Source organism: Lactuca serriola, chromosome 7 (assembly GCF_051521515.1).
Source record: "Lactuca serriola cultivar US96UC23 chromosome 7, Lser_US96UC23_V15, whole genome shotgun sequence".
Taxonomy (NCBI): Eukaryota; Viridiplantae; Streptophyta; class Magnoliopsida; order Asterales; family Asteraceae; genus Lactuca; species Lactuca serriola.
The window spans coordinates 133,879,219-133,903,955 of record NC_136414.1 but is presented as its reverse complement, the minus strand read 5'-3'; positions in this window follow the sequence as shown (position 1 = coordinate 133,903,955).

The window sequence follows — 24,737 nt, the reverse complement described above, 5'->3', positions numbered from 1 at the left end:
GCATTCAGTAGCATAGTGCCCTAGCTTTCCACATTTGAAGCATGTGGCCACTACCTCACATTTTCCATGATGCTTCTTCTTACATTTTTTGCATCATTTCGCTTCCCCTCCTCCTCCTCTAGAACTAGACTTCGAGAACTTGTTTTTCTTGTTGGACCCTAACGGTCCATCGAACTTCCTCTTTTCACCAACTTCTATCCTTTCCAGACCCATTTCCTTCTGTTGGGCCTCCACATTCTTAGCTGCTCGAACAACTGTTTTCAGAGTAGTTGCCATCTTGACTGTCGGGCCAAATTCGACAGGCAGTCCATTAGCGAACCTCTCAATCTTGGAGAGTTCCGTTGGCACTTGGTATGGAAATAACTTCATTTTCTCAGTGAATTCAGTACCATAGTCATCTATGCTCATCCTCCCCTTCTTCAAGTTTTGGAACTCATTGTTCAGATCAATCAGATCTATCTCTGAACAATATTGCACCCTTAATTGTTCCAAAAACTCCTCCTATGACATTTTCAGGGCTTCTCCTCGTGGCATAGTATATGCCAGCAACTTCCACCAACTCAAGACTCCAGTCTTCAGTTGTCTAACTGCAAATACATTCTTCTGTTTGTTGCTACAGTCACAACTTTCAAATACCATCTCCATTTCAGAGATCCAATCCATAATCTCAACAGGCTTTGGGCTTCCAGAAAGACTTGGCGGCTTGGCGCCTAAGAAATTCTTGTACATTCGCCCATCCTTGTTGTTTCTCCTTTCCGGGTCGTTCCTTCGTTCTCCTTCAGTCCCAACTTGACTCACCATGCGACTATTGTTCCCTTCCTCCGATTGCTCGGGAATAAATTTGGGTTCCTCAATAGGTATGACAGGTTCGTCCCTATTATCATGCAACATCTGTCGCATTTCATCCCTTTATTCGGCTAACATAGCATGAATCATGGCTTGCACCCCAGCCATCGTTATCGGTTCTGGTGTTGCTGCTACAACAGGTGCTTGCTCAATCACTTGTGGTTGATTCTTGTTTTCATCCGCGTTTCCAACGCCACTCCAGGTTCTTACCATTTTTGATCTATACACCGAATAAGGTGAAATTAGATCCTCATCCATGATAAATATTCAAATCATCCATATCACTCCGAAACGTTTACATGTTAGTTCTAATACCGTAGACGTACGCTTAGAATCCTACACACATAAGATTTCCAGATCCGATCGGCAACAAACCATAGATCCGAACAAATAATATCATATATGGCAACATATAACATTTAGCACATAAAAGCATTTTAGGCAACTTCCTAAAATATACTAGTGCTCGTGTCTATAATATATCAGACACACATCTCACAATCTCCACTTAGCATTCTAAGTTTAAGTCTAGAAATCCTACAAATTCCTAGTTCGCTTAAACTAATGCTCTGATACCAACTGTGACATCCCCAAAATCTCGGCCAGAAAAGACCGATTTCATTTATGCTTTTTAAAATAATTTCAGAGTAAATCCTTTTGATTTAAAAGATTTGCGGAATTTGTCCCAAAACAAAATATGATAAAATAATATTTATCAAAGCATTTCATTAAGAGATGCATTTTCATTATATAATCAAAACTCATCAAAACTAAGGATGTCATGTTCCGATACAGACCATCAAGCATAAACGATAACATTACAAGTCATTCAACAAATATATATATATATATATATATATATATATATATATATATATATATATATATACAGACTTGTAAACAAAGCAACTTGATGATTCATCCATCTTATGCCCTCGCGCCACTACCTGTAATACGAATAAACTGAGTGGGTCAGGCTTGGGAGCATGGTGAGCATATTGGGTTTTCAACCCACAATAAATAATTATATTTAATTTCACCAACCAACAATAACCCGATTACCCATTCCCGTTATCCTCACTTTATGTCCCTAAAACAACATCTATCTCAAGGGACCTAATCTAGGATTTTCATCGGGACGGACATTACTGCTAAGGGGTTTCCTCAACAATAGATATCCTAAAGGCAACCATGAGGGGGATAGAGTACACCGGTGAACACATCGTTCACAACACCTACAGGTTATGAACCTGCTAGCGTTCCACAGGACTGTCTAGAAAGAGTCTGTGGTCGTTATCCATACTCCGCTGAATAACTAGATCAACAACAACAACATCGAGGCCTCTCATCTGTTTATCACACATCAACTATCTACCCATGTTCTACCCAATATATTAGTAGATAAAAAGATATATTTTTATACATAGTTTAAAAACCTGTATAGCATTCTCATTCAACACATATTCCACATAACAGATGAGGCACACCCACATAACACGTATTTCATAGAGAATAATCAGATCTATGAGATAGAAGAAAGTGAATATACATTCACGCATATAACAACAAAATATACACATAACACGTATTTCGTATAATATACTTCATAATTATGTGTTAGAAGAAGGTAACTACACACTCACTTGATCAGAAGATGATTGGACAGCACTACGACTTGTAGAAGTAGTATTCTTCAGTAGATCTGGAATATCTTCACAAAAACTGGGCTTCTCGCGATCAGAGCTTTGGCTCGGGAATTGCACTTCTCGGGATCTTCGAGGCTTCGGAACTTGCTTCGGGGCTCGGGATTGATACCGGGGCTTCGTGGCACTTCTTGCACGTAAATCGAGGTAAAACAAGAGAGAGATGAGAGAATGTAGCAACCTTAAACGGCTGGCCCTTCAAATCTATTTATAGGGAAAAATTGGCCCTTGCCACGTCGTGGAACCTTTTTCCACGTCGTGGGCTTGGTCTTCACTGCATGCGTCATCGCAAGTTGCGTCTGGGGGACTCCCGGAGGTATCAGAAGACTTGCCACGTCGTGGCACTACTTGCCACGTCGTGGTATCTGACAATTTTGGGGTTTCGCGCCCCGAACTTCAGAAATTCATAACTTTCGCATACGAACTCCGTTTTCGACGTTCTTTATATCGACGCAAAGGTGAGATTATGCTCTACAAATCTCGTTTAGACTCCATTGGCTAATTTTGACTTGATTTTTAATATATTATAAGTATATTACTTATATATTATTTTTAGTAGGCCGAGACAGGAAAACTCTGTTCGAAATTCATAACTCCTTCATCTGAACTCCGTTTTCGTCTGTCTTTTTATCGTTGGACTACTATCAATGAGATCTTCAATTCTCATTTAGAAATTTTTGTCTAAATATCACTTGATCTCTATTTCGAGTATTCGGGCTGCATACTGCTAAGTCGAAACTTCGAAAAATCATAACTTCCTCATACGAAGTCAGATTTGGGCGTTCTTTTCATGCACGGTCCTAGTTTAAGGAACACTAAAACATTCATTTAGATCATTAAGGCTAAATATCACACTAACGTAAATTTCACTTTTTACGTCATTCAGTGTTGTCGGTTCTGTCGCGAAACTTCGACTGGTCATAACTTCTTCGTTATAACTCGGATTTCGGCATTCTTTATATATTTAGAAACCTCGTTTCAACTACTACAACATTATCCATAGATATCGGCTTTATCTAACATTTCATTTTGATGCTTATTTTTATTCTTAATTAAATTAAGACACACAATTAAGCACATAACACATAATACTCAAACAATACACTTCTATTATTTCAAAACGGGTTACAAAGGTTAACCTGGACTACTATATCAATATTAATGACGAGCCCGGAAACACAGGCGTTACAGACATGGTATTTGATCATGGTGTAAGCATGTCATAGGATACTAATTGAATACATGGTTAAGTCACTGGATGACTAAGAGAGCATTCTAAGAGTACTTTAGAAGAGCTACAAGAATGTGTATAAGACAATCAGTTTAGAAAGAATCTTTAAGGAAAGAGCTACACAAGATGTTAGTTTCTAAACAGATATAAATAATTATGAATTATAATTGGATTTTGGCTTCATTATGGAATGAAGGGTAAGTTTTGTTGGAATGAGGTCCAAGCAAAACATAATGACACAATATACCACAAAATAAGAACACACTACTTTAGAAGTTGAATTCAAATATGATTGGATGAATGGGATCACTGAAAAACTATGTTGATTTCTGTCATTCAAGGATCACATAGAAATCTTTGTGACCTCGAGAGTATACTTAATCAAGCTAAGAAACTCTATGTCACGAAGGAACACCAATTTGTTGGGTAAAAAATAAGGTTTATACTTTACTTTTCTAGGCAACTATATTTTTAGTCTAGGACCGTAAACAGCCTGGTGTTTACGGCTGTATGGGTGTTCACGGTCGTGAACCTGTTTACGGCTGTGAGCATGTTTTCGGTCAAATAATTGCTTTTCGGTCATGACCTTGTTTTTTGGGCTTGGCCTTAGGTCCATATATATATATATATATATATATATATATATATATATATATATATATATATATATATATATATATATATATATATATATATTGTTAGTGGAGTCATAAGAGGGTACGGCTAGAGGTGGTAAGAGCTAAGTGTGTGTAATTCAAGGTGTGCTACAGAGAGAAACTAGAGAGAACTTGAATATGTGTGTATGAATCTTGTGTTGGAACATCATTCTAAGCATATAAACATTGAAGATTCATCAAGTTCAAGTTCATCTTCTTCTTCTTCTTCTTCTTCTTCTGATTCTTCTCTATTTTGATCTTGCATCATCCAATTGATTGGGATTCTATACCAACAATTGGATCTGATTGATACATCAAGCGAATTTGGGACTTATAGTTGGTATCAGAACTTGGATTGTATCAATCATTTTGGCAAGATCTGGAGCGTTTTTGCACTTCTTCTTGAGGATCGTTCGTTTTTGGATATTTTTGACAAAATAGTGGGGGTTTGTTCTTTGTGTTTTTCATAAAAACGAGTTTTTGATCAAGTTTTGGAGCAAAAAGAGGTGAAAAGCGCAGTTTTTTTCGTAATTTCCGAAGGGTTTGCGGTCTGTTTACGGCCTCTGAAGAAGAGTTCACGACCGAAGAAGTGTTTACTGCCCGAAGAACCTTTTACGGCCGGCCTCGCACGTGTTCAATCCTCGAGTTTACGGATCAGCAACCTCTTTTGAGGCCCAGCAACGTGTTCGGTCCAAGCATTCATACGAGGGTTCGCTACCTTCAGCAAATACTCAAAAAATTTTGGGGGTTGCTAGGTTTCGAACCTAGGTCCCTTGTGTAATCAACCAATGCCCTTACCACTTGATCTAGCAAACCACACATTAAACATCTTCCTTTTTTAAATCTTAAAGCTTCGATTTCTTGGTTCCTATTTTTAGATTTTTAACACTTTTAGCCCAAAATTCAATTTTTCAAATTTTAAAATTCCATTTTCTACCCAAAGTTTTGGTTTTTAATTTTTGACTATCATTTTTGACTTTTGACCTTAAAAATTTGACTTTGACTTTCAATTTTGACAATTGACTTTAAACTTTGACTTTTTTGTTTGACTTTCAAAATTTTCAAATTTAGTTTTTCGATTTGACTTTTAAGTTTGATTTTTCAAATTTGACTTTTAAGTTTGACTTTTGAGGTTTTAAGTCAAAAGGCAATTTTTTTGAAACAATGAGTTCCTCAAACATTTTAGTCAATGAAGTTTCATGCTCTCAATCTTGTGAAACTATGATTAAGTTTCTTCATGAACAAATTGATTTGCTAAAAAAGGAAAATGAGGACCTGAAATATGAAGGCCATACACTTAGGAAAGGTCAAAAACCCTTAAAAGAATAACTAGACGCCAAAACCAAGGACTTATGAAAACTTCAAGAAGAATATAGTAATAAATGTGAAAATTACAACTATGTTAAAATGGAAATGACCAAATTAATTGCTGAACTTGATGAATTGAAAGTTAAATATAATGATGTTGAAGTTAACTTTAAGAAATTTGATGTGTCAAGTGATTTAGTTGCATCTATGATTGAAAAACAACTAAAATTTAAAGATAATCAAAATAAGGGTCTAGGGTATAATAGAGTTCCACCTCCCTTTAATGAAAACTATAACCCATCCCTTGAGACCAACGATGAAGAGATTCCTGCTTAGTATGGCCAAACCACTATTCCAGCTTCAGTTAATACTGAACAATCTGGGCCAACTGAGAATATTAAGGTGAACGTTTCTGATGCTTCTACTTCTGGTGCAGGTAGGGTAGTGAAAGATGAGAACAAGGAGAACACTATTAAATAAACAAATGACTCCTTGAACACAGAATTTGTTGCTTCTAACTCAGTTGCTATTAATCAACCTGTTGTTGGTAAATACAGACCACCAAAACAAGCAAATTAGCGTGCCTGCTGCAACTGTGCTTGTGGGAACAATAATAGACAAGGCAATGGCATGCCACCAGGGACAGGAAGAAAAAGTTCCTATGTGAAGAAATAGACATGTTTTCACTGTGAAACACCTGGACACATCGCCAGAAATTGTCCAAATTGCACATACGTTCCCTACTATGCACAAGGATAGCAAAATGCGCCAAGAGGGAGATTCTCCAAAGGAAATTCTTCAAGGTCACAATCACGAAATGGTGACTGGAATGCGACAAAGGCCTAGAATCAGACTCCCAACAACAAGAAGGGAATGTCAGCCAAGAAGTCCAATCCAAGAGATGCTCCAGTAAAACCAAGATCAGTTAGATCAAAGTCATCTCGTAGATTGGCTTCAAGTTCAAAATCAAGTGCAGAGGCACCCATCTACTCGAACAAGAAATGGGTTAAACCAAACTACAGATGGGTACCAAAGGTTCACTCTCCAAAATCACCTAATGATTCTAACATTTCTTCATCTTCTGTTTGTGATAAGCAAGATATGTCATGGGAGAGAGTACCTTTGCATTGATGACAAAGGTCAACCCAGTTTCAAAATGGACTGCGTTCCAAAGACCAGTTGATTCCGCTCTATGTTAGAGCAGCTATGGAGGCATATAATCAGACTTCGGTTTGTTGGTAGTGGCTGTTCCAGGCACATGATATGGGACATCTCTCAACTGTACAACACTCAGAACTTCAAGTGAGACTATGTGTCCTTTGTGGGAAAGGAAGAAAAGGAGAGGATCACAAATGAGGTTTGTGCTTAATGATGTGAAGAATTTTTTGGATCTGTTCCAAAATTGAAACACAGCTAAGGCTGAATTCGTTGTTGCTTGTGTCTTCAATTGCTGACTTTCGGTTTGAATTCTTTCGATTCTCCTGAGTTTTTCTTAAAATAATTCGTTTCAAAGACAAATTTCTTTTGTGCCTATTATATGTGTATGAGCTTTATGAGTTGCATGCTAGTACAAATACCTTATTAGGGGATAGAACAGTTTGATTGGATTATGTGGTTAGTTTTCCCCCATTGTCTGAATGTTGCTTGTTTTGTGCATGTGGGACTTTTAGTAATGCGATCTAGCTATTAAGTGAATATGCTAAGCCACATGTGTCACATGCTGGATAATCTCAGAGTGATAAGATTTGACCCTATTGTGCAGCTCTTGTTTGAGTCTAACCGTTCTAGGGATGAGTCTTTTACTCGATGGATTATCTGATATCTATTGTATGTGGCTATATTTATGAGGTAGCTAGTTGACATTACCAGGAAGTCCTTTAGAAGCTGAGGATGGAATGAGTTAGAGGATACCCTAGGGCAAGCCTAGGATGAGAGTAGTGCTAAGAGCAATGTTAGTAGCAGTGAAAGGGAGTTGGTGTAGTCGAAGCAATTCTTGAGGAAAGTATGGATAGATGTGGAAGGTAGTAGGGGCCCATACTACTGAAAGCAGAGGTTTGTACTCGATTCAAGAAGGGCCGAGAAAAAATTAGGGAACGTGTAGTGCGTGTGTGTGATTCCTCGGTAGTGATATGTATTTTGATGGTTGTTATGATATGTTTTCAGCATGGTGACGTTGCGGGAGAGACCAGTAGGCGGTTCAGGTGTCGGTGAGGGATCAGGCTCGGGTTCAGCACCCGAACAGCATAAGGAGCGGATGAGGGAGTTTGTATCAGTTGAGATTGCATGAAGTATTCTAGACCAGACTCATGTGATCTTTGGCATGGTCAAGGTGGGCATACTGGAGATTTTGGATGAGAGGCTGGGAGCTTTCCGCATTGAGATGATGGCCATGATGCGAGCGCGTACATTGACATTTTGAGAGTTCAGAGCTTGTGGAGCTCCAGATTACTATGGGCTAGGGACCCCATTGCTAGCAGTAGATGGTTGGCTGATGTCACCAACGCTTTTTGTTCTAGCTGGTGTCCCGAGGGGGACAAGGTTCGACTCGACTCCTGTCTCTTAAGGGACAGAGCGGGGGATTGGTGGGAGGAGGTTGGTCATGCTACTGGGGATGATGTCGCGTTGGACGCGATGACATGGAGCGATTTCTCGGCCAGGTTCAAGGCCGAGTTTGCACCGGTGATTGAGATGCAGTAGTTAGCCCGGGAGTTCTAGGATCTACGACAGACTATAGAGATAGTGGTGGCAATCACTGCCAAGTTCAAGGAGAGGGGTCATCTTGTTCCGCAGTATGTGGCGGACGAGGAAATGAAGAAGGCTCGGTACTAAGATATGTGGAGGAGCGATATCAGTCAGTTCGTGAGTCGGTCCGGCTGCAAGACGCCGGAAGATATGATCGCTCGGGCTAGAGAAATTGAGATTGATCTTGAGACAGAAAAGAAGAGGAAGCTAGCAGAGGTTCAGATATCTATGGGATCGGGAAAATGCCTAAGGAATCAGATTATAGATTGAGAGGTCCTCAGGACTGGAGCCACTAAGGCAAGTGCTGCAGGAAGCACGAGGATGCATGTAGGAGTGGCAGCGGTGGTGATTCTAGTTGCTTTAAGTGCGGCCGGATTGGTCATTTTAGCAGGGATTGTACTGCTACCACCACCCAGGGTTCAGAATTGATATGTTTCCACTGCAGTCAGAGGGGTCACAAAAAGGCCTAGTGTCCGAGTTTGCTTCCAACAGGACAGGTGATGGCACCTGCCCCTGCGACTTTGAGGATCACCGACGACCGTCAGGTCCGGGCAGAGGCACCTACTGCGAGGAGCAGGGTGTACCAGTTGGTTTTGGAGGAGGTGCGAGCAGCCCCCGATGTTTCAGGTACGTATCTTCCATTTCTTTGTCAGCTAATGTTATGATTTTATTGTTATGGTTCTGCATCGGTATTGGTAAAGGAATTTTTGTATTTTTGAGGCCTACTCATGATTGAGTTATATGTCATCTACATACCCTGGATTTTAGAATAATAGTTGGAGGTCATTTCCTTTTAGAGCAAGACACTCAGGATGTAGTAACTGTAGCATACATGTGTGGGACTCGGTAGTGTCTCGCTAGTTTTTCTGGGGGAGGAATCATTTGGGGACTTGGTCAATTAGATCACCAGAAATGGTAAGTGTGGATTGGAAACAGGGTGGCCAGAGGATGATAATAAAATTGGAAGTTCCTTCCAAGTTGTGAGCTGAAAGGAGCTAGTTGAATCGAAGTGGGGGAGAGCCATCCAAGTAATCAGGAGCGGAAGTAGGCGCGGGGCTGGGTTGAGTTCACAATCTAGGTGAGGAAGAAAGCAGCTTGAGTGGCGTTTGAGTAAAGGAGCACAAGGAATGGGAGTTTGGGAAACTTCCCGATGTTGGGTTCGTGTATGCACGATTGGTTGAGGGCTGGTTGGGAATCGGGTTGGAAATTTTCAGCAAGGTGCGAGTTTAGGCAAGCTTTAAGACTACAGGATAGCCACAACATTTCCCTAGGAGTGAGTCAGTGAGGGGAGTAATGTAAGACTGCGGGTAAGCCGTAGCATTCACTAGCAGTTTAGTTAGCGGAGTGTGGGCGGGGGCCATATCTCCTAGTTCGCGGAGTGTAGGCGGGGGCCCATATATCCTAGTTAGCATGGTAAGAATCAGGAAAGGATAGTAAGCTGAGTTTAGGAGAGGGGTGGGCCTGCATAGCCCTAGATAGGTGAGACCTGCAAGAGAGGCCGCTCTGAAGTGTAGTTTGGGTGAGACCCATAGACGAGGCCCGTGTACTTATAGCAGCAAGTGAGACCTGGTAGAGACCTTAGGGTCAGGGTAAGGGATCGAGGATCCCAGACCTTCTAGAGCTAGAATGGCTAGGAAGATAGAGCGTTTCAGGTAGTCGAAGTTTTCTTTGGAATTCACTGAGATCGGCCAGGAGATGGTTCTTACGTTCAGTAACCGGTGAGAGTTCGGTATCTTGAATTATGGCAGATTAGTTGGGACTAGGGTGGTCTCAGTCCATTCAGAGGCGGATGAGATCCAACAGGATTTCAGGCAGGGGTGGTGATAAGAGAAGTAGTGCGTAAGATAGTTGGGTGATCATATGATGGCCGATACTGGGAGTGGTCGGGACTGTAGTTTCGGCAGAAGATTATTCTTGTCAGAGATAGGAAAGGATTGTGGTTTACAGAAAGCTGCCATGGGAAGGCGAGTGACATCGCAGAGAAAAGGGGGTGAGCCCCTTGGATGTCAAGATCAAGTGCTCGAGAGGTACCGGAAGGATTACTGGTGGAGTAAGAGTGTTGTACTCGAACGTTGGAGTATTTGGATCGTCTCAGGATGATATTCTCAAGGGTTGTTCCAAGCAGGCCAGGTATGCGGGGTTGTGAGCCGGAGCGGACTTCAAGGACAAAGTCTAGTTTAAGTAGGGGAGATTTGTAACACCCCAAATTTATAAGGTCAAGAAAAGAAAGGAAAAACCCCAAGTCAATAGGTCTACTCGTCGAGTCCGGGGAGGAACTCAACGAGTAGGAGCGAGTTCTGTGTTGCGGATTAAGTAGCCGACTCGGCGAGTCTGGCCTGGGTTGGGAAACCCTAATTTTGGGACTTGGTGCCTTATTTAAGCATCATATTCTCATTCCTACAGCCTCATCTTCAGCCTCCAGATCCCAAACCCTCACCCACGAAACCCTAGTGCACCTTGTGAGAGTTTGAGCCACCTTTGTGTGATTTGTGTACTCTTGAAGAGGAAGAAAAAGAAGAAGGAAGTTGGAGGTGCAAGAAGGAGGAAGTAGATCCAGAAGATACACTCCAGTGGCTGCATTTCTTGGTAATCAAGTCTTCATCTTGGCTTTCGATTTAATAGATCTCTTTATAAGTCCCTTTTATGAAGATTTTGGTCCATGAATGGGTGTTTGTGGGATTTGGATGTCACCAAGCAAGATCCTTTTAGATCTGAGAGTATTGTGTGCAGTTAAGGCATAAAGGTGGAAGCTTTATGTCATTAGAACTCCCCATGCAAAGTTTAAGAGGTTGTTATGGCCTTTTGAGCAAAAAGGGCCATGCATAGATGTAAAGGCAGTAGCTTTGCGTGTTATTCTGACCCTAGAAGGTTAAATCTGGGTCCTGGATGCTTTGTGCTCGACTGAAATCATCTGAATAGATTGGACATAGAGTGACTTGGCGATTCACTTATAGGACTCGGCGAGTCAGGTCGTTTCCTTGCCCAAAACCCTTCTGCTAGCAGGTATGTGTTGAGTTAGTAAGGTACTCAGTCAGTCTGGGTTCATAGTGGACCTGAAGATCATCGTACTCAACAAGTTCAAGGAGGAACTCGGCGAGTCCAAGGCAATCTCCCTAATTTATGAAGGTGGACTCGACGAGTTCAAAGCAGAACTTGGTGAGTCAAATGAAGAAGGGTCCCAACGTGTTGAAGGCGTACTCGACGAGTTCAAGGAGTACTCGATGAGTAGGATCGAAGTCTAGAAGTAACTTGTGAATTGTGGGACTCGACGAGTTGATAAGTCAACTCGGTGAGTTGAAGTCAACTCAGAGCATTGACTTTGACCGCTGACTTTGACCTGGTTTGACTTTTGAGGGTATTGTGGTCTAAGTGTTATTTTGGGTATTAATAGTTCGGGGAGTCGAAGGATCAGTAGTTTAGGAGTTGTGGGACTCGACGAGTTGATAAGTCAACTCGGTGAGTTGAAGTCAACTCAGAGCATTGACTTTGACCGCTGACTTTGACCTGGTTTGACTTTTGAGGGTATTGTGGTCTAAGTGTTATTTTGGGTATTAATAGTTCGGGGAGTCGAAGGATCAGTAGTTTAGGAGTCGCCTGATAACAGTCAGAAGTGTTCAGCTCGTCTTCAGTAGTGCAAGGTGAGTCTCCTCACTGTTGGTATGGGTCTAAGGCACCAATTCTGGCCCATTATGTTTATGCTTATGCTTATGTATAGTAGGAAAACCCGGGGGTTAGCCCTCGGCACTTATTGTATATGTTTCGGGTTTCGAACTGATGTTAGGCGAGGCCCAAGGAAGGTTAGAATGCTAGAGGTCTTTGTGATTCTTGCATGAGTAGGTATGATAGATTTAGGATCGGGGGTCCGATGTTGGGGTAAGCCCGTAGTATGTTAGATGATAGTATGTCTCCGGGCCGGGGGTCTGATGTCGGGGCAATTCCGAGGAAGATTCTTTTGTTGTATGTTAGATTATACTTGTTGTCTCTATGATATTTGAATGTGCATGGTAGGGAGATGAGTGTGGGCAAGGTCTCATATCTCATCACTATCTGAGTATGGATGGGGTTCCATATCTCAACATTAGTAGAGTAGAGGCGAGGTCCGTGATAGGAAGGAGTGACTGTGGGCGGGGGCCCGTATATCACTATTAACAGGAGTATGGACGGGGTTCCACAACTTCAGTAGCAGGACAGGGGCGAGGCCTTAGATCAGGGAATAGTTGGAGAGTGTTTATTTATTAGTATGTTATTTGATTGTACGTATGTGTGTAGCGGGCGAGGCCTGGAGGCAGACGGGGCCTGAGAGAGACAGATATGTATATCGAGCAGGGCTCGATGCCAGGTGGGACCTCATGCCAAGCGGGTCCTGATGCCAGGTGGGGCCCAATGTCGGGCAAGGTACGATGCAGTGGGAGGGGGCCCAGTACATGGTTATGCGTATATGGTATGTGGTAGGTTGGGGAACTCACTAAGCTTCGTGCTTACTATTTTCAGTTTTGGTTTCAGGTACTTCCGGTAGCCGAGGGAAGAGCTCGGGGTGATCGCATGACATATACACCAAAGGAGTTTTATCCTGGGATGTTTACTCTGATAAAACGAACAAGTGTTTTGAAATGATACTCCGTTGTGTTATATAATCCTTTAGTGATGGTTGAAATGACTTAATATTTATGGTTTTATTAATGTTGTAAAAAGAAATTTTTGGTTATGATTTTTGGGATGTTACATATATGCACAAATTTAGGGGGAGAATTAAAAAAAACAAAAAAATTATAAAATTTCAAAAATACAAAAATATTTTCATTTATGTTTTTATTTTTGTTTCAGAAAAATCAAAAATCCAAAAGTAGTGTTTTTGTGTGTGCTAAGTTTACTTTTATTTTTTATGTATATCTAAAAAAATTCATTTGTCTTAAAAAGTGAATTTAGGAGAAGATGAGACTCAAGGAGATTATATCAAAATATTCTGAGCAATGAGAAGAAACCTGAAAGTGAAAAGGAATTGATGGTCATTACACTTCACACTACTTTCACAAAGAATTGACGGAAAATTCAAATATGAGTGATAGACTCTTTCATATTGAGACATATACCAGTCTTAATAGGAGTCTTTGCATCAAATGTTAATGATCAAATGTCATTTTCACCATAACCAATGTGAAACACCCAACCATTCTTCACCCATATCAAAAATTTTATCCATCAAATCATTTCCACATACCGGTACCCCTTGAGGTTTGAGTATAAAACAACTCGGTTGACGGTTGCCAAAAGTCTGTGTTTATGATCTTAGATGTCATTGTCACCATGACTCTAAGTGAAACCGAAAATCCAAAACCATTTAATTCTGAATTGACGGTGAACATTTTTAATGTTCTAGATTTCACCCATGAATTGACGGATAATGGCTCATACCTGGTGTGACATTGTACAAAATGACAGTCATGTAGTTTCTTTTTAAGAATTGTCGTATCTAAGGAATTGAAAGTCTGAAACGGTACAAATTGTCAGATTGGTCTTGTCAGCTTTCTTTAGCTAAGAACTGTCACGGCACCAGGGCGATTCACCCAACAGTGAAACAAGTATCGTTGAACATCTCGTCAAGGGCCAAGTTAACTCGTTAACTTGATAATTGTAGTGAGAGCTATGATCAAGGATATACAGGGGCTAACATCAAATCTAGCCAAGAGTAGTTCTCCGATACTCAACAAATCACAGTGCGTTCCTCCGAGTTCACACAGATAGTGCGAGAATTCTCTTTATGAGCCAAGGATTCATCCTTGAACAACTGTGGTGAGAAAGGTCTTTATGATTCTTTATGTGATCCACAGGGAATTTTTAGTCATGGTTACTTCTCAAGACGCATAGATGATCATTCAAGAACATTCATTCGAAGGAACTAGAAGTGAAGATCATTTTTCAACATTTAATCTTTCAACCCTAGAAGCAAGGTGAAGCTGCACTTGAAGATTATGTGACAGATTGCAGTGAGCCTCCTCAATCAATTTGTTTCTATCTATGTACCTTCTGAAGTGATCCAAAAGTTCGTTCTCTGTTCTCACTAAAGATTCTCAAGCTGAAAGTGTTGATTTTCAAGAATCTCTACATGAAGCCTCCAAACCCAATGTTCGTTCAAAGCCAAATTATAAAGAAATGCCCATCCGTTCAAGACGAAGTCATTCAGCTAGAAGATTCAGTTGTTCATCTTGAAGTTGTGAAGAAATTGAAGATTAAAGATGAAGCCAAGCTCCAAATGAAGACTAACAAGAAAAACCAGCTACATTCTTAGGGGGGTTCGTTGGGTCAAAGAATAGAAAGCTAAGTGTGTGTAATTCAAGGTGTGCTACAGAGACAAACTAGAGAGAACTTGTATATGTGTGTGTGAATCTTGTGTTGGAATATCATTCTAATCATATAAACATTGAAGATTCATCAAGTTCATCATCTTCTTCTTCTCCTTCTTATCTATTTTGATCTTGCATCATCCAATTGATTGGGATTCCGCACCATCTATTGGATCTGATTGATACATCAAGCGAATTTGGGACTTACACAATCATATTCTCCAAGATATTTATCTATACTCAGAGTAAAATTAAGTATGGAGATGATAGTATTCACAGAATTCACACATATTAAATTTTGTCAGATCCATTGATAAAGTCATTCTTTTGAGCTAAGTATGAATGGTCACACTTAAGCTGTAAGACTTTATTATTCTAGAAATGGGTTTTTGATTTGGATTTAGTATTTGGATATTGGAACATTATAACAACAACTATTAGATAATTTTATGATATATTAGGATATAGTCATCACATTAATACCTATTGTGTTCTATATTAACATGTTTAATCCTAGAATAATGTTATTATTCTTAAGGTTCATAGTCGGTTATAATTGTGGGAGAAATTATGAAGTAAGCCTAATATGAATTGGATTGCTTGACTCTCACTAGATGAAAGTAGGCGAGTAGTTGTAACCAAGTTTCATAGATACTTGTCAAAGAACTAGTATTGAACTGGCCCGCATCAAGATCATCTCATGGATCGCTATCATGAATGATACTTGATTAAAAGGTACTATCTTTGTATCCTTAACACTTGAGATACATAGTCGGACTTAAATGTAGGGAATACTATACTTTGATAATGGTCAAATGTTGTTCCTTAACCGGGAAGTTATAAAAGCCATTTTCAGGTATGGTGTGAACTATGCAAAAGGCTTATGTAGTCAAGATGGGATTTGTTCCTCTTATGTGTTAAGAGTTATACATCTAAGGTGCCTTAGAAAAAGTTGAACAACTAATAAGATTGATTGTGATCTGAATTTCATGTTCAACATGATGTCTGTAGCAAAGGGATAACTGATAAACATACCTTATACACCAATTGTAGCTTTGAGCTTTTTAGGAATTGGGCAATGATAGAATGGCACAAATAGTCGTATGGTCTTAGGGGCAGTGAAATGTTGCTATATGTTCACCACTGTCAATATCAGCCTAATATGAGTCTTGCGCAAGTGGGAGATTGAAAGATCTTGTATGCTCAAGAGTCATATTAAAGTGATATTGCTAAATAACATATGATACTAATGGGTCACATTAACAACAACTTGATACAATTGATTATTTATTAGAAATTGATTTTAATAAATATTCAATAAAACTCTTATAATTAAATTAGAAATAATTTATTTCATGGAAATAATAAATTCCATTAGCAAGTAACTTAATATATATCATATGGTATGATTTATAAGTCATGTACAAACTTTTGGACTAGTTGAATCCTTTTGTCTTTTTGCTAAAAGACAAGGTTTATATTTTATAAAAGAGTTTATAAAAGTTTGACTTTCTTTCTTCTTCTTTATTCAATTTTTGAGATATACATAAAAAGAATAAGTGTATGACTTGTCTAATCATGCTTTAAAGGCATGGAATACATACTTATGACAATGGGGACAAGTTTGCTCAAAGTGCTAAGGACTAATGGTTAATAACTTCATTTTATGCATATAAATAAGAGACCGTACACTTGGATTATTTGCTCATTGATTCCTTGATGCAAAATCCAAATCCTCTCTTTCTTCTCCCTTTCTCTCTAGTTTTGGTTAGAAAACTTGAAGAGCACTTGCATCTTCAAGCCCTCTTTAAGTTCATATTGGTTATGAACTTAAAGCTTAAGGGTTTAAGAGTTTTGGACTAGCATCTACATCAAGTTGAGTCATTGTTGGTGTCTCAAAGGTTCCACATTCTTCATCAACTTCCAAGTCTCACGTGAGGACCCAAAGAACTACAAAGTTTGTTATTTCTTCACCTCTTCTTTGGTTGGTGTTTTAATCTTTCTAAAACTTGCAAGAAGATCCTTGGTGGGTATAAAATGTTTATGTTATTTCAAAGATTAAAGTCTTCAGTTGCCATATTTTTCAAGTTGATGAAACTATTTTTGAACTAAAACCCAACAGTTATCGTCTCAGAATTACTCATGATAACATCCATGAAGTAATTCTATGAGTGTGGGTTAATCCAATACTCAAAATCCCCATTTTCCAAGTACTCATGAACATTGCATCAAAACTATTGATATGTCTAATATCCATAGACAATCTACAATTCTATTCATGATAGTCCTAATTCGCTACTTACTTCCAAAAGTATGAGCGACTGTGGATATTTGAATAATCCAATTATTCAGGATGAAAAACATGTGAAGGGAAAAACAATAATAACCTAACTAACTATGGTCTCAAAACTATTGAATATAAATAAAATTCTTATTATTTAATCACCATATTAATTAGACTTTATTTATTTTATAATGTTTCGAGTAATCAACTAAACACTTGAATTAAACATCAGTCATGCCATGTTATAAACATGTATACTATGTTTCTCTATGGTCCTTCCTTAGTGAATAGATCAATTGGACACTATTCCAATTATGCTTATTTCACAATTTCAAACTCTTGTTACTACTAAAATGTGTTAGAATTCCAACATTACATGCATTGTCCTTCTATGATGGCGAGGCTTCAAAGTCACAAAGACTCAACTAACAATATTACAGAATATTCCATTAGAACTTTTGTAACTAAAAACAATTCCATGAAAATTGAAGTCTCAAATTCAAGGTACACTCCTTGAACACCTTCCTTGCATTAGAGTTCCTAACTCACATGTAGATTTTATCATCAACTTTCACTATGGAAACATTTTCATATTCCTATATGACTATCAATTTTGAACAAGAAACACCTTAATATAAAACATGTTATTATGGTCTTTCCACCCGATACTATACTTCCAACTATCTACAAGCAACCAATCCTTTGGTATAACCTCATAATGTTCTTGACAGTTGTTCAATTTTAGTCACACAATGTTCTAGTCCTTTTTGCTCATAATGCCCAAGGTATTTGTAAAAATTAGAATCAAGTGAATATTATAGCATATGTGATCAATCCTATATACTAAGCATATGGGAATTGATTCATAATGTCTTACATAAAGACTTGATATATGTTTAGTCTCTTGCTATAATATTTCCATATATTTAGCGTCCTATGTTGAACCATTTCAACACGATATTCATATATGTGCAAGACTATGTTCTTTAAACCTTGCAATCTAAACTTTTAGATTTAAAATGGAGTATGAGTTCCTTCTTCCTTAAGCCTTACTATAGCGAAACAATTTCCAAATTTTGCAACTTGCAAATTTGTAAACTTTGTTTCTTACAAATAGCATTGCCAACTTGCAACACTTAGCATAACAATTATGCTCCTACTTGCATAGCAATTATGCTTCTATCTATATAACATGTACCCATAAATCGACTAGACTTCCAGAAATCAATGCTCTTGACTATCTTACTAAAGTGCAGATTTCTAATACATGATGCTTCGACAAGTCTTCAACTAGACTTCTCAAGCTTTTACACCTTTCATTAGATAGTATGTGTGTGTGTGTTTAAATCCTTTCATAACATATAGTTATAAATCCTAAACGTTTAAACTATTCCTTTCCATTTCTCACAATTCGAACTTTGAAAATGGGTGTCGTAATCATATTGTGAATTTATCAAATCTTTAATATCTACTAGCGAAAGTGTTTCCTGATAATCATTTTCATGAATTAGAGAGAAACCTCTTTCCACTTAGATTCTATGGTGTACGTGTTTCCATCCATGTGAATCTATCATTTCCAACCTACAATCACAAGAAAAGGTTTATGACAAATTCAAATTCTAATTTATCTTTCATGGACTAAACTTTAATTGTTCTTAATTTATTATCTTGTGGTAGCACAAGGTCCTACCAATGCTTCCATGTTGTTTAAGCAGCTCACCTCCATTGACCAATTTACTATCACTGACCAACGTGCTCTTCCTTTTGAAGTCAAATGAGAACCATAGAACTCATAAGTATTTCCAACTCAAGTGGAAGGTGCACAGAAACAAGAATGTTTCAACTTAACACGATAGGTTATCAACCTCAGGTCGTGTGCTAGTGATAACTAAAAGGTTTATTCTTGATTGATTCCTGAAACTTTTCAAGATCAATAAGACTCCCATTGACTTCTTGAAATATGAATGTCTCTCTTAAGGAGCATTCCTTGACGAGAAAAAAATATATATTCACAAGTTAGGGTGGATTCCCGACAAGAAAACACTTCATAGAAGTGGTCTAGGTTTATCCTTTGTTTTAACCAAAACATCACAATTTCCAATTCCAAATGTGCTAGAGTACGAAAACATTATTACTCCACATTTTATGAGGTGTTATAAACCAACTTAGTTCGAAATAAGTTTTAAGATACAATGTGTAGTAACTAGGGTATGACTCTAATACTTGATTGGAAACGAAGTATGACTCATCTCTTGATTGAACTATTTCAACAATATCTGATTCCTCTTCTTAGTGATACAATTTCCCTAAGATGTTCTTCGAGGTTCAATTGAGATATAGTTCCACAATCATTTAAGATGATCACAAAGTACGATACTAAGGTACTCTCATTTCCTTCCAGATTGGAGAAACTTTAATCTTTCTGCCTAATAGATTCTTCATATTCTTTCTGTTACTCTTTGAAACTTTTCAAAATATCAGAATTATGCTTAATCTTATAAACACAACCATATTTACTAAAAGCATCAATAAATCATGACGAATAAAGTTATCATCCTTTGTGGCAAATCTGAATAGTCCACATCAATATGTACTAGATTGACTCACATAAACATGTGATCAACGAATTAGTCAGAATCTTCCAACGATCAAGATTCTCATACTTCACACTATTCAAATTGCATGACTCCAAGTTTCAATACAATTGAAACTTGGATGATGATTTTTGAGAAACCCATTAATCAAGCTAATAATAATGTGTCGATTAACCACGCACGCCCCATTAATCAATGATAATTTTTGAGAAACCCATTACCATCTTTATTAGTCCCAAAGTAGTGTTCCAGTTAACCACACAGGCTCTACTAACAACTTATAAAGTGTAATGTGCATTTTTATGGATTAGCATACAAATTCACATTTTTCCTAAAGTAACAAAAAGTGGGATTTTAAAATAGTTTAGTTACTTTTTAATCGCATTATACTTATTAATGAGAATTAATTTGTCCTGTCAAACCCATTCAGCTAACGACCATACACCAATCAAGGGAGTGGTGGGTAAGAGTGGATACCCAATGGTGGTCATTTTATAGGCCGCTTCCTTAAACTCCTCTTATAGATCGGCTTCGTGAATGAGTCGTACTAGTGATTCGACTGACTTAGTGTTATACATATAGTAAATATTAAACATTTAATTTTACATATAGTATAAGTTGTATTTTAAACATCTCAAAATACTAGATTTAATTACTAAATTTCGAAAATTAAGAAAAACTTTAATTTAAATTTAAAATCAAACCAAATGATTTAATAATTATCTATTAATTAAACATTTAATTAATTTATTAAATCAGTTTAGGATTATCTAATTAAATTAATCAAGACAACTTAATCCTAATCCTTCCCTATAATTTCGAAAATAATGGGTAGGGATATATCTAATTTTATAACTATACTATTTAACTAGATAAACTGATAATTACCAAAAAAAAATAAGATAACCTTATCATATCTTGCAATTTTCGAAAATGGGGACTTGGGGAGGAAGGTAAGGATTTCAATCCTTACCTAAATTTTGAAATCTTGGGAGGCAAGAAACCCTCCAATATCGAAACTTGTAGGGCAAGGCAAAGGGTTTCAACCCTTTCCTAAAATTCAAATAGGGCCTAAGCAACCCTAATTTCGAAAACCCTAGCCCATTAGGGTTTAGTTTCCATAAACCCTAATTTGATCAATTTAACCATTGCAATCAATTCAATAGAAAATAAGCCAAGGCTCTGATACCACTGATGGGTTTTGAGCATAACAAACAAAAACCTATGTGTGCATGTAACCCTAATTGAAGATCTATGTTCTCTCTAATTGAACATACAACATTTGAACATCAATGAGGAAACCCTAGGAATCCTACTCTATTTTCGAAATTAACATCTAGGGTTACAAAAATACCTTTGATTTTTATTGACGAATAACAAGAAACCCTTGTGTTGGTGAAGCTTAGAGAACAAGCACCACAAATGTCGTGCCTCTAATGGTTCACACTCAAACCCTAGCGACCAAGGAGCTTGAAGAGAGAGAGAGAGAGAGAGAGAGAGAGAGATGAGAGAGGAGAGAGGTGGAATTTTGGACCTAGCTTTCTCTAAGAATGCTTGGAAGAAAATATGAGGCTTATGGGTCTTTATATAGTGTACCAAGAAACCCTAGATGAGTCTTAAAACAATAAAATAGCATTATCTTACTTTTGGTATTTATTTGGTTTCCTAATTATCCTCTAAGGATAATTCTGGATATTCTAGATATTATAGATCCTCTAGAACCATAGAAAAAATTCAAAGGCTCTAATATGGTTCTAGAATGCCTCTTGTTCAACTATTCAACAATTACACTTCAACCACTATAGTTTTAATTAATTTGGTTAATCCTAAAATTAATTCCAATTAATTTCTGATTAATTCTAAATTATATATTACTATTTCTAGTTAATATATTATTCTCATAAAATATTAAAAAATCATTTATTTCAATTCATTAATCAAATAATAAATTCAACCTCTCTCTCCAAAAGTCATCCTGTCTAGTTGCTAGTTTTGAGGGCAACCCAAAAGGACTATGCTACTATCAGTTCAAGTATATACCAATTATAGATATGATCTTAGACACCTAATCTAATATGAAGATCTTTGGGGAAGTAGTGTTGCACCCAAGCTCTTGGATCCAAAATCTACTCATCTTTGGGTATCTCCAGGAGGTATAAGTTTAAATCTTGATGCTTGCTTTGCTAGGTCTTGTTAGGATGTAAGTTATGATATTATGTCCCATAAACCTTGGTCTAATGAGTATGGTCTACTCCAGACCATTTGAGTTGTCCTTTTAAACATTTTTAAGTGTTTGGTGACATAAAAATGCAAGCTTGGTCCTTTGTATTCATCCATGCAAGATTTATAGGGTTTTAGATGGTAATGTAAGTTAGGGTTTTAGTTTTGAACTCCTTGTAGCCATGAAAAGGCATAAAGGTTGCAACTTTATGACTTCAGACGTTTATTAGCAGTGGATCTGAAGTTTGAACGATTGGTCTTTAACCATTAAGACCTTAATAGAGAGTTTGACCTTCTGAAGGGTATGATGGGCGTAGAGGGTTGTTGCCCCATAATTCTTCCTAGGAAAAGTGGTATGATGGGTGTAATTAGGATTACGCATGGTGTACTCCCAGAAAACCTACTTGGTCCATTTTTGGGTCTTGGGTTGTTAGGGGTTTTGGGCCTTGTTTATTGGGTCATACATGGGAAGGGAAAATGGTATTTTGCCCTTGGTAAGATAAAATATGGTCCGAACCATTAAATATGGGTTAAAACCTGATTATTAATTAGGGTTGTCTTTGGGTTTTGATTAGTGTGAGGAGCCGCGATAGCAGCATCTCGAGTGTGTGATTCAGTTATCTTCAGTTAGAGGTGTGTCATCTCACTGTGCTTGTGGGTCGAAGGCACCAATGTCGGTCGGCCTAATTGTTTATGTAGAATACTAACTGTTATGTAACTCTTACATGTTTGTATGATTGGGTTGAAATAAACCCCAAGGTTGGGCCCATGAGTTATGATGGGTTGAAAGAAACCCGAGGGTTAGGCTCCAGGGATAGGCCCATGATTGTATATTTGGTTGGAATATACCCCGGGTCTAGGATTAGTTGGATGTTTGGTATGTGGTACTTTGGGGGATTCACTAAGATTTATGCTTACAGTTTATGTTTATGGTTTCAGATACTTCTAGTACGAAATGGAAGGGCCCGGTGTGATGGCACAACATCCTCCCCTCATGATTTCCGCACTATTTGGATAGTTGTACTCTAATGTTTTTCATATTGTATTTTGTGTTTGACTTGGAAATATTCGATGAATGAAACTAATGGTTTTAAAAAAACAAAAATTTATCACTGATTTTGGGTCGTTAGAAGTTGGTATCAGAGCCTTGGTTTGAGGGATTCGGGCACACTCTCGGGTGTGTTAGTACTCAAACTGAGGAAATGATAATCTTTTCACAAGAAAATTTTAATTTGTAAAAATATTTTTACTAAGTGGAAAGGGGGTGCAATGTGTGCCATCATTCGAGCTCAAGTAAGTGGTTCCTAAATTACCCATACCCATATATTTCAAATATGTGAATTGCATGGTACTGTAGGGCTAAGGATACCTTCAGGAATCAAATGATAGAATTGCCTGATTTGTGTGATGCCTTATTGCCTAGGAAGATTTGATGTTATGTGTTACTTGGAGTTGATATCGACTTAGTTATTTGGTAAGTGTATGCTTTAAAATTTATACACGATTAGGATCATATATCCCTAGAATGACCGATTTCGCCTCATTTAAAGTTTCTTGTTTGGTTGTGGATTTAGTGTAGAATCATTATCCGACGGTCTATGGGATCCCATTTTGTGTACGAATTGCATGCATAAGGCAACCAACGATGTTGGTTGAGGTTCTCGGTATAGTAGGGCGGTTGAATTGAGAATTCCTAGGAGAACCTAGGAATGCCATAGTAGGATTTGTATGTTGTTAGCATAGTGATTGAGGGTATAGATCTAGTATGGTGATTCAAGGGATTCAGGATGGTTCTTGAGTAAAGTATAGATAGGTGTAGAAGGTAGTATTGGGTCCACACTAATGAAAGAACATGATCTATACTTGAGACAAAAACGGTCTTAGAACTTCTAAGGTCCTTATAGAGAGAAAGTCTCCTTAATATTTTGATGATCATTTGCATGTTTGTTTCAGTCAGTTTTGAGCATGGTGTCCACTCAAGGAGGAGCTTCTGGATATGGTTCAGGCACTGGTGTTGAACCCATTGATGAGCGGTTACTCGATTTTATCACTTCAGAGATCACTCATTGTATCATAGAGGCAGCCCCTGTGACTCTCGGTACCATCAATGAGAGGATTATGGAGCTTCTAGATAGGCGACTCAGTGCCCTTCGGGAAGAGATTACTTTGGGATAGTTAGGAGCTCGGACTCCCTCATTTTGAGAGTTCAAGGCTTGTGATGCTTCAAAATTCTTTGGGGCCAAGGACCCCATTTCCAACCACCGATGGATTGCTGACATGGAGAGTAGTCATCGAACGAGCTTCTGCTTAGAGTGGGCAAAGGTAGGATTTGCTTCCAACCTTTTGAGAGACCGAGCTCGTGACTAGTGGAAAAAGGTCGGTCATGCTGCGGGGACTGAGGCGGTGGCGGCTATGTCTTAGGGAAGTTTGTATTAAGATTTCACGAGGAGTTTGCACTAGCGATTGAGGTGCAACAACTGGTAAGGGAGTTTCAGTACCTTTATCAGACTACTGAGACCATGGCAGAGATCACCGCTAAGTTCCATAAAAGGCCCTTCTTGGTTCCGTAATACATTGTGGATGATGAAATGAAGAAGACGACATATCATGGCATGCTGAAGGATGAGATCAAAGATTTTTTGAGCTATTCAGGGTGAAATACACTAAATGATATGATTGTGAGGGCTCGGGAATGTGAGATCGATCTAGAGCTTCGGATGAAGCACAAGCCAGAGCAGGTGCAGACAACAGTGAGCCAGGCTAAGAAGCCCGAGACTTCTGATTCAAACACCAAAGGCCAGCATGGTTAGAG